Consider the following 14655-nt stretch of genomic DNA (forward strand, 5'->3'; position numbering starts at 1 on the left):
CTTCAAATATAATTCTTTCAAATAAATCTCTTTAAAATATAATTCCTTTAAATAAATATCTTCAAATATAATTCTTTCAAATAAATATCTTTCGATTAAAAGTCACCCTGTGATACAGTATTTCAAAATCATAAAATACGGGTCTCAGCCCACTTTCATATTTCTACGGCACCTCGTGCCAATTTCTCTATCACAACCTCACGGACAACTCACGTGCCAATATCATCATCATTTACTCACGGCACCTCGTGCCCATATTTTATATCACAACTGCACAGACAGTTCACCTGCCAATATCATTATTATTTACTCACGGCACCTCGTGCCCACATTTCATTTCATAATCCACTTGGCAATAGCCACAGGCTCCCAATTTCAACATAGATCAGACTATTATTAATTTACCAACAACAACACAAATTGTACAAGATATAAAAATAAACACAAGGAAAATCATAACATCACATGAAAATTACCAACACAATAACTCCACATCATCACGTATCATCCCTGACAATAGCCACCCTTATCTCTCCTATAGCCACCCTTATCACTCCTATAATAGCCTCCATTATCCCTTCGCCCCTGACAATATCAATAGCCAGCCTTATCGCTCCTATAGTCACCCTTATTTCTCCTATAGCCAACCTTATCGCTTCGCCCAGACAATATCCCAACTCACATAACAACAGTGAAATGACACCCTTATACCCATATAATATTAACAGTGAAATGCCACCCTTATATCCTCAAAATAATAACTCAAATAACACAATAATTTACACGGAATATTATTACGGTAACCTAACAAAAATCAATTCATATCACAATTTGCCCAATGGTCACAACCAATTCAAAGATATAACAAAATTAATTAATTTCACAACAAATAGCCCAAGACTCCACAAAATGTGTATAAAACCTCAAAACAAGAATAGAGATGGAAAATACTCAGTATAGGACAACGCCTTCATTAATCCAAGTTCTTGATAATTATATTAACGCCTCGGTTTAAACTTATTTCATTAGTTATTTGCAGATAGAAAATCCATAATATAATTATTTTCAGGAAATATCAAATCACCAAACTCACAGAATTCACATAAATATAGAAGTAAAAATTACATCAAATTGGCATATAAAAACAAATTCTACAAACGAGAACTGAGGCATGGCAAATAGATGATTTAAATAAATGCCAACAATTATCCAATTTAGTACACAATATGTCTAAGACTTTAACTCAATTAATTTTGCACATATAAGCCTGAGTACGTACTCGTCACCTCGCGTACACGGCTTTTCATATTTCACAAATAGTACATAAGACTCGATGCCAAAGGGGTAATTTTCCACTCAAGGTTAGGCAAGATACTTACCCTTTTGAAGTTATGCCGATATTTCAAAATTGCCTTCTTACTTGAATTGACCTCTGGACAACTCAAATCTATCCAAATTAATTGTACAACTTCATTAAAATTCATCGGAAATAATTCCAGATAATAAAACGCCGACTTAAAATTTTATTCTAAAAAGTCAACCAAAGTCAACGCAAGACCCGTCTCTCGGAACCCGACATAATTTTTACGAAATCCGAACACCTATTCCGATACGAGTTCAATCATACCAATTTTATCGAATTCCAATAATAAATCGTCATCTAAATCTTGAATTTTCGCTTTTGAAAAGTTTTTACAAAAATTCCAATTTCCTTCATTAAACTCGAATTAAACGATGAATATAACCATAGATTCATGAAATATAATCACTTTCGGATATAGAACACGTACCCAGTCGAACTCATGATGAAATCCCCAAAATCGCCCAAGAACTGAGCTCCAAAAATTCCAATCGAAAATGAAGAAATGACTGATTTTCAATCCTTAAGTTTCTATGTGATTCCCGCTTCTGCTTACAAGTTGTAGCATCTGTGGGCTCGCTTTTGCGACCGCAAGTGCGCACCTGCGAAATGCACTGCCCAGTCGACCCTTGCATCTGCGGAAGCATTTTCGCTTCTGCGAGAATTGTAGGTGCGAGGCCAATGTCCGCTTCTGCACAAAGAGCCGCTTCTGCGACCATTGTGTGTGGAATTTTTTGCTTTTGCGATGCCTCTCCAGCCCTGCCCAAGTTCTTTCCATGTTGCTTTTGCGATTAGTGGCTCGCTTCTGCGAGGTCGCTTCTGCAATGAAGCGTCCGCAAAAGTGATCGCACCAGCAGTCAAATTTCCAGCAGCTTCAACAAAGTCCAAATTCGATCCGAACCTCGTCCGAAACTCATCCGAGCTACCCGGGACCTCTTCCGAATTTACCAATAAGTCCGGTAACACAACACTGACCTACTCAGGGTTTAAATTACATCAAACAATACCGAAATTACAAATCGCACCTCAAATCGAATTATGAGTTTTCAAATCTTCCAACTTCTATAATTTGCGCCGAAACGTATCAAATCAATCCGGAATGACTTCAAATTTTGCACACAAGTCCTAAATGACATAATGGAGCTATTTCAATTTCCAAAATCGAAATCTGACCTCGTTATCAAAATTTAAACCTTCGGTCAAACTTTCCAAAAATCTTCTATTTTTCAACTTTCTCCAAAATGCGTCGAATTATCGTACGGACTTCCAAATCCAAATCTGAATATACGCCTAAGTCCAAAATCATCATACGAAACTATTGACATTATCGAAATTCTATTCCAGGGGTCGTTTGCTCAAAAGTCAACTCTCCGGTCAACTCTTTTCATTTTAGCTTCTAAATAAGAATTGTTCTTTCATTTTAGTTCTGAATCTTCCGAAAACCAAACTCGACCATACACGCGGGTCATAATACATATTACGAAGCTGCTCGAGACCTTAAGTCGCTGAACGAGGCATTAATTCTTAAAACGAGAAGTCGGTCGTTACAGTTTAGCATTTAGTAAGAAATTTGTATGGAGTACACGTGCAACGCACGTGCAGAGAGACTAGTTCATATATAAAACCAAACAAAAATTTATATCTATATCTATATTAAAAGCACGAAAGTCGTTAGTGAAATATCGTTTGTCTTTTTTACCCTTTAAAAATTAATTTAACATTAGAAAAAATAGTCATTTGATTATTTTTAATATTTAAAAATAGCCATTTAATTATTCCCTAATATCTAAGACTTTTTTTAGGTTTAAGAAACCTTTTTATTGTCCTGTATTTTAGCCTGTTACGAATTCGCAAACAAGTACTACATAACTAGGGGGAGAGGGAGAAGATCTATTCTCTCCAACAGTTTGCAAGTTGAGAGACGAGTCTCTCCTATATATTCAAGCATTCTAATATTGAATAATTGTTGTTTATAAAAAAAATATGAAGGTAATAACGATGAAATACAAATATTTATTATTTTATTGATTCATATCGTTTGTTGGCAATTAGCGTACATAGTTTACAAAATCACAACGCTTGATTTCTGATATATGTTTGGTTTAGAATACTTACCTGGTCAAATTTGAAGTTGCGTGAATTTATAATGCCCAATTAATTAATTTTTTTCTACAAAAAATATTTATTAGTGAATTTTGACAAATTAAGATGGCTTTATCTTCATAAATTAGAATAAAGCTGAAAGTTATCTGCTAATTATACGCCAATATTACTATACACCTAATTTAACTAAATTCATTATCATTTTCAAAAGTTATTAAATTTAATAACTGCATCAATGTAATAAATTTATTTTTACCATGTAGACAAATGTTTGTACAACTTTTTTCACTTTAATCATCGAATGTATAGAACTCTAACCCGGTGGTGTTATATTTTGGTTGTTTGTTTAATATAACTTGAGACAAATCCAGTCATTGTTTTATACGTTTTTTGTGGAAGATGAAAGGAGAGATACCAGGTCGATTATATAAATATATTGGGCAGCACGCATTACCAAAATCCGTTATCGTCCAGCGGTTAGGATATCTGGCTTTCACCCAGGAGACCCGGGTTCGATTCCCGGTAACGGAAATAATTTTTTTCAAATTAAATTTTATTTTCAAAAAAACCTTTTCACAGACCTAATGGAGATTGCAAGAAAAATGTACTAATCTTTAAAGTACTACTTTTTGCAACCAAAAGAAAAAAAAGAAGACCACTGACATTGCAATAAAGAGTGCTGAATTCTCTATTCAACTTTCTAAACTGAAAAAAAGTAAAGACCCTTTTGTTCAAAAGACGCGAAAATGGGTGTGAAAGTGAAACGGATACAAAATGAACCGAAATTAAGTGATCTCAAAGACCAAGTGAAGGAGTTGGAGGACCTAAGAAACAAAAATGTTCTGCAATCGCTTGTAATATGATTTTTTTCCCCTCTGTTTTATATTATCTAAACTAAAAATTGTGTCAAAAGACTAGTGATGCTTTGAAAAAATAATTAATTAAAAGAACTACGGCAACAGTAGGCTTGTTTCTCATGAATTGAATCTGTGAATCATAATTTAGACCAGCATACGCAAAAGAATTTCGGCAACCTTTTTATCAAATATTTTTATGTTATAGTGTTAGAATCCAAGTTAAAAGGACATGGAAGTGAATTGAGTGATAATCGACAAGTTCAAACTATTACTTTGTATCTATGAGTATGCGTTTCTCTTTCTCCGCCACCAACTCCGAGACCGAGCATATACTAACCTCCAAAAAATTAGAAAAGGAAAATGTAAATGTGAAAGAAATGAAAGCATTAGGCAGTGTTGGGGCTCCACCATTAACGGTTGAATGATTAGAATTTCTCTACCTTAATCGTAACTTCTGTATTCATTGCTTGGAATTTAAAATCCTTTAAGTAGGGAACAGTTTACCTTCCTTTGATGGGCATGCTCTACGTTAATTCGGATTTAGTCCGCCAATAATATTCAAATGGTTAAGTCGAAAAAAGAAGATATGTGCAAAATATTTGTATAGTAGAAAGAAAAATCAAAAAAATATTTAAAGAAGTCTTCGAACTGCTAAATACATTTAAATTAGGCAGAATACATGTACGGCTACTTTAACTTGCCCAATATTTTCATCTGGCTACCTGGACTAAGGCCTGTACCTATTAAATACATTAAATATCATAATTATGTGTTAATTTAACTTTGCCCGCTTACTTGGCACAAGACGTGAGAAACAACCAAACTGAGCGTGTGACTTTTTTCACACCCGCTGACATAGATTCCACAACGGTAAAAATTAAGATTCCCCCCCCCCCAATTAACTTATCCCAACAGAATCCTAAAGATAATAAACCCTAAATCCTCTCTTCTTCTCCCATGGTAAATCTGCGACTAAACTGAAATAGAAGAATTCAAGCTTCAATTTTTTCTCTTCTCGCAGTAATTTAAGATTCAAGTTTCTTCTCCTCACATCAAATCAGGCTTCAATTTCTTCATTTTCTTCTTCACACTACATAATCTCTGCCGAATATGGTGTACTTATGTCGATGTGGGCATGTTGCAAAGTTTCAAACTTCCTGGACTGATAAAAACCCAGGTCGCAGATTCTACTGCTGCCATTTGGGAAAAGTAAGTATTTTTGTTAATTTTTTTTAAAGTTTTCGAAATCCTCAATCTCAAGTCGCGTCTTTCTTCTTTGTAGGCATCTCGTGCATGTAAATTCTTTATGTGGCATGATGAACAAATGCCTGAGCAACCAAGGAGGGTTATTTGTGGCCTCTTAAAGAAAGCTAACAAATTTAAAAGACAAAATGCTCGGTTGAAGTGGGTTGTGGCTCTACTGTTGCTTTACATAAGCTCACTTTAGTTTAAGGCTACCTAATTTTCAGCAATTTGTTATGTATTAATTGATGATTTAGGGTAGGTTTTGTTCAGTAATTTGTAATTTTTAATTTGTAATATGCAGTTTGTTCTAGTATTGGTTTGGCCTATTGATCATTGTTAATCTGCAGTTTTCACCTTATGTTTGTATAGATTATGTAATGTAACAAATTGTTCATTCTCTTAATAGGAATTCCAATATTCGTTGTTCATTACTCTAAGCTGTCTTTATGCATAGTTTTCAATGAGTTATTATAACAATTCAATCAAATACCAATGACTATATGCCCACTGCAACTAGTAGCTTCAAAATATTATAGATAAGTGGCTCATATATGAGCTTTAAAATAAACATAAACAAGTAGTCATAGGCAATAATGTTGTTAAAATAAAAGTTTTAAGTTGCCTTCTAGATCTAACAATTTGTTACATATTCAAAACAACGACAATCCTAACATCAACAACTCCCCTTTCATGTGTTGATATTCTTTAGGATTTTGTGCTGGTTGGAGCTGTTGGTGGTTGGTTTTTTCTACATGATGCACTCATATGCTGCAATTGTGTAGTTGTGATTGCTTTTCTACCCCTCCATTTTAGGTTATGTGGTTAGAAACCAATATCAATATTAGTCGCAATTGCACTCGTCACATCATTTCAACCCATGATAAGTCTTTCAAAAGTTGTATCAGGATGGAATGTCACAATATCATTACACATTAGTCACATGCATTTGGGTTGCCATAATATTAGTAAAAAAAAAAAAAGCTGTACTTGTTAACTTACATTTAGGACTGTTCTGGATATTGTAGGATCTACAAACACACCATTTTCAGTTGTTCTTGGTCTCTTCCCTCCAGCATTTAGGGCCCGTTTGGACATAAAATTTGATGAAATATTTTTTAAAAAAAATTTCACTTTTTTTGAAATCAGCGTTTGTTCATAAAATTTTCAATTTTCACTTGAAAATACATTTTAAAAATTTTCGAAAATTTGAAAAACTACAAAAAGTTATTTTTCAAAATTCACTCAAATCACTCATAAAACTTCAAAAATAACCTAAACTGAAATTTATGTCCAAACACAACTCTAAATTTCAAATACAATTTTCACTTGAAATTTTTTTTCACTATTTTTTAGAATTTTACAATTCTTATGTCCAAACGCCTACTTAATGTTTCTGAACTTGTAGCTCCCAATGGAATACATGGTCCCCTTCCTCCATCTTCAGAATCATTTCCTCTCTTTTGTCTAGTTCCTCTTCCCCTTCCCCTTCCCCTTTCCTTACCTCTACCTGCAGGCGTAGTGCCAACTCCTAGATTGGTTCTTCCCCTTCCCCTGCCTCTGCCTGGTACAGTGCCAACACTTTTATTGCCTCTTCTCCCGCTGCCTCTACCTGCATGTGCATTCTCACAACATCTTCTTACTCTTGAGGTGTCAGAACAAATAGATGTAGGGACAACATTTGAAGCTTGATGGCTGGACTGTGCTTGTTGGCTGGATTTTGGTTGTTGGTTAGACTGTGACTGCTGGCTGGTTTGTGCTTGTTGGCTTGACTGTCCTAATCCAGCCTGCAATGAATTATTTTGGTAAGTATAACCTATTAATGACATGCAAGTAATTTAAGAATTGGATTAACTTACAATTGCAGTACAATAAGTTTTGTTGTGTCCTTGTTGATGGCACTTTGAACATGTCATTTTTACTCCTTTCCTTGACCACTTGACATATTTCTTTTTAGGTTCATCCTTAGTTTTTATTCTACACCTCTTGGTCTTCCTGGCATTACTTTAGGCTCTAGAGGCTCAATGGTGGGATTATTGGTAGCAGGCCACATTTTCAAGTTTGGTATTGGTTGAATAAGATATTGATAGACCCTAAGAAAGTAGTGCTTTCTGTACCATTTTTCCACTTGAATGTCAGGTTCTTCATTTATGCGGTTATAAGCACATACTACGTGTGAACGTGAATCCCCCTTAACTGACAAGACCTACATGCATGTAAATTTCTTCCTCAATATGTCAACAATAAACTTAAGTTGAGCCTCTTCAATCTCAAACCCATTCTCACCATTCCATATCACCTTACATCTCCTTGAATACTTCTAGCTATCTTTTAACAGTAGCCTGGCCATTGATGAAATATCTGAAATCTAAGTTTCAACAGATTTTCTCATCTCTACATGCCTAGTCATAATCTTGTGTCTAATCTCCTCTAACATGCTAAAGACTGACTTGTGTCTAGGCCCCAATATCCAAGAATTGAAAGTTTCAGACATGTTATTTTATACAACATCATATTTAGCATGCGGAGTGAAACATGCCTTACACCAATACTCTATCATAGCACAATAAATCTTCACAGATGTCCTTCCCTAACATGCTTAAAGTTATTAACTCTTTTTTAAATTTTACCTCAAATGATGACTTTGCACATCTCCAAAATTATTTTCTTATCTCCTCTCCTTTTCACTTCTTAGACCAGTTGGACCAAATATGCCTAGCACACATCCTGTGTTCAGCACATGGCATCAACTCATTAATGGCTAGTACAAGCTCCTGCAAAACAGAATGAAGTTGAATCAAAACAGACATAAGCAATAAAAATCAATAAGTAGTAAATATAGGTAATAAGATACCTTCTGCATGTCTGACATGACAACTAATTCTTCTTCATTGCCCAGTTCCAGATCTGCAATTAGATGCTCTATGAACCAACTCCAAGAATGTTTGGTCACTTAGTTTACAACTGCCTATGCTATTGGATACATTTGTTGATTGTCATTCTTCCATATTGCTATTAGCAGTTCACCTTTACAAGTACCTTTTAAGAAGCAACCTTCTAAGCTTATAATACTCCTACACCCTTCTATCCAACTCTTCTTTAAAGCATCAAAACATACATAAAAATATACAAATAGATTTTTTTCAGGTGTTATTTCATTGTCACTTCTAATCCAGCATGAGCTCCGAGGATTTTTTTGCTTTATCATGTCAGCATAATCACAAAGTCTTGAAAACTCTAACTTCCAATAACCCATAAACTGCCTTATCACTCTTATTTTAGTCTTGAAATATGATCATATTAGATTTTTTTAACCTTTTGAACATATAATTCATAGTGGATAAAATTATAATTATAGTTAGATGTTTATATCATGAGATGACCTTTAAGAATTTGAATCAATAAAAAATACATTATTTTTGTTAATATTGATAATAAATAATTAAGTCTCTAAATTATATAACTAATTAGCAAAAGAATCCTATTCAATTCTTTTCTAAATTCATAAAAAATAAATTTCAAGTTGACAAACTCTTAATTAGGGTGCATAAAGTTATTTTTATAGAAAGAACATTGGTACTAAAACCAATCAAAAAATAAAGCAAATCCAGTTATAATATAGTATTAAGAGTCTAATTGGTAAAATGTAAACTTGAAGCAATAAAGATGAAATAACAAATGACAAGATGTATTCTATTTGAGTTGTCATAAATTATTTTTTCCTTTTTTCACATTTGTTCCAGCAAATAATAGGTCTCTATATTTAGTTCATAAGTATTTATAGTAAAATATTAACTAAACATTAATCATTTTTAGATTATATATTATCGCGTTTCAAATTTTTAAGAGCTATAAGCTAAACTTCTCATTCCCGAATCTCTAAAAGATAAAAAAAATTAAATTTTTTAGTTTGTTTTATTTGTCAAATCTTCGAAGAATAACAATAACAATATTTTTTTGTTATTTATTTTCAGTATTAAGTCAGTAAAATATCAACAATTTTCATAAAATATTCCTAGAAAAGTCCTCAAAATCACAATAAGGATTTGCGGATATTAGCGGGACATGATTATTTCTTTTATTGAGCTAGCTAAATAGGGTCGGCATTCATCATATTTAGGAACTTATAATTTTTTTTTAATTTTTAATTTATAACTCTAACAAATTATATGATAATATCTAAGTGATTTTTAAACTTATTTACTTATTAATATGGGTATAAGACTAATACTATATTAAAAGCACGAAACCCCTTAACGAAATATTTTCATCTTCTTTTTCCCTTCAAAAAACGATTTCACACTAGACAAGACAAAATTATAATTTTATTTTATTTTACTAATATTTAGGAATTTGATATCAAGTAAAATTTTAATTATTAAATTTTTTCTTATTTGAAAAATTAATTAACACCAAAAAAAAAGAAGAAAATCTCAAGTTTTCACCTAAATTGGTGAAATCAAAGTAGGAAACTAAATATCGTGCACCTAGAACTCTATTAGGTTTATGAGTCTTCATTATGAGTATAAGCGAATTGGATTTTAAATATTTTTCTTTTATAAAAAAAAATATCCTTTGAATTTTGGCAGGGTAGCTTCCCTTCCTTCTCCAAGGAAGTTCAACAAAGGAGGAACAAAAGGCCTTTTACAATATTAATTATAATAATAATCATCCAGAATTAAAAATTACACTTTTTATAAGCTTTGATTTTTATTTATAAGGTAAATAAGTAATTTTAATTTATGCATTATATTTAAAGATTATTACATTTAAATTTTATAATAATCGCTAGGCTACACGTGCGAAGCACGTACTCTATAACTAGTCTTTAGAAAATCGCTTGAATAGATTAATTGTCCTAGTTTAATTTTGTTGATGGTTAATCACAAGTCCCTGTGGGTACGATATCTGGACTTACAATCCTATATTATTTGTCGATTACGTATACTTACGTGTGCATTTGGGAGGAACACCGAAATTTTGGTTTTCTTATTATTTCAATGTTCTGCTCTCCAACTGGTTAGTTTCTTTAACGATGCATTAAAATTCTTATGTGATAGTTATGAGGAGAATTGGTAGTTAGTTCTTGCATTGGAAGCGTACCGATGTGCCTTTTTCTCTATCCTGCACTTTTTTGTTTATTTGTGTATGTGTTGTTGGTGCTCTTGGCCATGCTGAATGCCGAGCAACAACAACAACAATAATAACAACTCAGTACAATTTTATTAGTGGGGTCTGGGGATGCTAATTTGTACGCAGACTTTATCTCTACCCTAGGGTAGAGAGGCTGTTTCGGATAGACGCTCGGCTCCCTCCCTCCAAGAATTCCCCATTTTGCTCTTGGGGTGACTCAAACTCACAACCTCTTGGTTGGAAGTGGAGGGTGCTCACTACTAGAGCAACCCACTCTTGCCTGAATGTCGGGCAGCATTCCAGTGAAATGCATGCCAAGATAAAATATCCAGGTACGTCTCTTAATCATCGTATGTGCTGCCATCTCTACCCTTGTTTGAGTTATGTGGTATACTTAAAAAGCGCCCTTAGAAACTACTACTCCATCCGTTTCAATTTAGATGAGGTAGTTTGACTCGGCACAGAGTTTAAGAAAAAAAAAAGACTTTTAAAACTTGTGGTCTTAAAAGCTTAAGGGGTAAAAGTTTTGTGGGGCCATGACATTTGTGTGGTTATAAAAGCTTCTCAATGAAGAGTTTAAAGTTAAATTATTTCCAAATTTAAAAATGTGTCATTTATTTTGGAATAGACTAAAAAAAAAATATCTCATCTAATTTGAAACGGAGGGATTACTATTTAAGAACCTAGATGTGAGTGTTAATCTATGTCTGCCTGTAGTTCTGTTTGCGATATTCATCTCCTAAATGATTTTTAAAACCCATCTCATTATCATATTTAGGATTAAAAGATCGCATCAGTAGGAGTGATACATCCCGATTTATTCCATATTTTGGTGAATTTGTTCAGGAACTTTGCCTAAAGAATCATGAATAATATCATTATGTTTTCATGATCTCTACTGCTGAGTGTGTGTCACATAGAAGCCATGCTTTTAGGATTCGTTAATTTATCTTTCATTAATATAAGAGGCTAATACATGCCTATCAGTGGCGGAGCCACATTCAACCACCAATGGGTGTCAATCGATACTCTTCGCCGGCAAATTACACTGTATTGCTAGATAATATTTTTGGTTATATGTATATTTAATATATGTTGACTTCCCTTGACTTTTCGGTATATTTAATTTTTTATATTTTGACACTCCTTGATGAAAATTCTGGCTCTGCCACTGGGCCTAAGAACCTTTGTTTAGTAATGTAATAACCCATGGCTATGTCTTGTCTAAATATACTTGAGGTCTAGCTGACCATCATGTCTTAAAATTTTAGGCTACATTTTGTCCCACTCTAAAGCTAATAGAATTCCAAATCAGTTTTCTAATTTCTCGCCAATGTGCTGGATCGTGTTTTCTTTGGCTAGTTGGGAGGTTCGTGTGTCTCTTTATTTGTTTCAGATCAGATTGGAGAAATGATTATTTGAGCCATAATAGCGAGTTCCGCGAGAGGGTAAGAACGTGTGAAATGTCACTAGTCGTTCAAATTGGAGTAAAGCCCATTTGATAGCTTATTTTCTCTTCTGTAATTCATCCTCTTTGATATGTAATTTGTAATGACTTTATATATAGTGGAATGGGGCAACTGGAGAAGGGAATTGATTACTAGTCTGTGCTAATTATTGATTTATGCCTAGTTGTGTGCTAACTGTCGTGTGTCATGGATTTAACTATTAGCATTTCAACTTTTGCTGTTTCTGGAAAACTAAGTTTTTAGCTAAGCAACTTGTATATGCTATCTCACACAAGTATGAAGTTTATATATCCCAAATGAGACTCTCCATTTTTACCTATTATTTTGAAACGAAATCTGCATATGTTCTCTTTGTACTTTGAATTTCTTTCTTATTTTTGGTCTATTCTATGAAAGAAGAATAATCTTTTTAAATAAGCTATTAGTTGATTTAACGTAACTACTGATCCCTGTTTACCTAATCTTTCCTGGTTTAGTCAAATACTTTAGTCCATTTTTCACTCCCATTTTTCTACAACTGCTTTAGTACTTTAGCATTTACATAATTAATTAATTAACTCGGAGGCCAACATGAGGCATTTTTTGCCTCGTATATTATATGATCGAGTCTTTACCTATTTGCCTTATGTGACGATTAGCTAAATCAAAAGTAGTAACATTAGTTTATTTGAGTCTAGAACTTCCCTTTAGATAGTGTCCCACGCCTCCTGAACTATAGGAATGGGACGTGTAGGCTTACTAAGGCACCATTTAGAAATTACTAGTGCGCTTTAGATAACAACTTAAAGATAGTAATGAGGGTAGTTGGAGATGATACACAAATTACCCGAATAGTCATTGCACTTTTGGCTATAAAAGTTTTAGCAGACTTTGCACGGGAATTGATCCATCAGGCTCAAAAATTTAGGCCCACCTTTAGTGTAATTAAGTAGGCTTTTATTGATTTATAATTCTTATATTTTTTCCATGACTAGTTTTGGTTAATTGCTTTTAATCAAACTATATACTTGATCACTTAGGATTAATTCACAACTTATCAACCTATAATCTAGTTTAACTTAATAATCTACCACATAGTTTAAAATTCAGCCGGGAATCACATTTGTGGACCTCGAAGGGTGCCTAACACCATCTCTTTGAGGTAATTTGAATTCTTACCCGATCTTTGGTGACACAGACTAGTTAAAACATAGTTATTTACAAATAGATGCCCTAACGCACCTTAAAATCGTTAGGTGATGACTTTTTTCTTTTAATACTTATTTAAAGTTGTCACATGTCGAAACCCGATTTCGCGAGAAAATGGGGCGCGACAATCACTACCAACATCTGAACTATCAATATAATCCTCATCACCAGCTAGTTTACCAACTTACCTGGCAACCTTGTTCCTTCCAATGTCCTCAATCCCTCTATCTATACCAGCTTCCCCCAAAATGATTTTCTCATGCACTGCGGCTTTCTTTCTTTTCTGCACATAATTAGTGTTGGCAACCTTGGCAGCCTTCTTAGTTATCTTTTCATCCCTGATAGCCCTCAATTCATCATCAACATCACTGTCATCTTCTTCAGGAAGTTCAACTAAATCAAAGTCACTACTTTCAAGCTCAGAATTAATCCAATCTAGATCTGATAAATTATCAATACCAAACTAACTGTTGCTCTTGTACCTGTTATTTTCGTCCCTTCATCTATTACCACATCTACTAGGTCTTCTATACTAGTAACCCCAAACCCAAGTTCAGGTCTGGACACATTTATTGACCTACCAGTTGAGTATTCATGCCCAGCAAGTAAGCCCACAGCTTCAGGCCCAGAAACAAAGCCCACAACTTCAGGCTCAACAAATACAACTTCATCTATAATATGTTTAATGTATAAGTCCAAATTGTCTCCTGATTTTAAGTCATTCAGAATCTCTAAGAGTTAACAGTCTATTTTTAAGGCCTTAAACTCTGAACTTTTAAGGTCAACGTGATAAAAACTACTAACAGAGGCATACCCTAAGTCTTTAGCATAAGAATAAAGCTCAATAACTCAAAAGAGGTCTTTATCAATAGAAAATATCACAGGTTCTCTCTCTCCAATATAGTTTAGTACACGGTAAGTAGTAAATTTCCCCCCATGATGGAATTTAGTGGTTGTAAATTCCTACATCAAATAAAGTAATGAAATAGCTAACAAAAAGACAGACAAAGTCACATGCAATGAAGACTTTCAATTTAACCCTAAATTTGTGACCAAATATTAAGAATACCCTAAAGCAAACATAAGACGACAAAGAGAGTGAAAAGAGAACTTATGTATCTTGTCTCTTCTCCACGAGCATAGATAATCCACCATCCAAGAACCCCCATTTGGGTTTCTCTATCAACAACCCTAATCAACTTCTGACAGCCCTAATTTCACTCCAAATCGGAAATAGAATAGATGAAAAGGATAAATAGCACGAAATAAAAGGATAACCCTAAACCAAACACTGTAATCAGAT

General features: G+C 33.7%; 1 non-coding gene across 1 annotated transcript; it reads left to right on the forward strand.

Moving 5' to 3' along the window:
* Positions 1-3922: 3922 nt before the first annotated feature.
* TRNAE-UUC (transfer RNA glutamic acid (anticodon UUC)) lies at positions 3923-3994 on the forward strand. The gene has a single exon. It is a non-coding gene; the product is annotated as a tRNA-Glu (tRNA).
* Positions 3995-14655: the final 10661 nt, after the last annotated feature.

The sequence above is a fragment of the Nicotiana tabacum genome, chromosome 13 (genome assembly GCF_000715075.1).
Source record: "Nicotiana tabacum cultivar K326 chromosome 13, ASM71507v2, whole genome shotgun sequence".
Taxonomy (NCBI): domain Eukaryota; kingdom Viridiplantae; phylum Streptophyta; class Magnoliopsida; order Solanales; family Solanaceae; genus Nicotiana; species Nicotiana tabacum.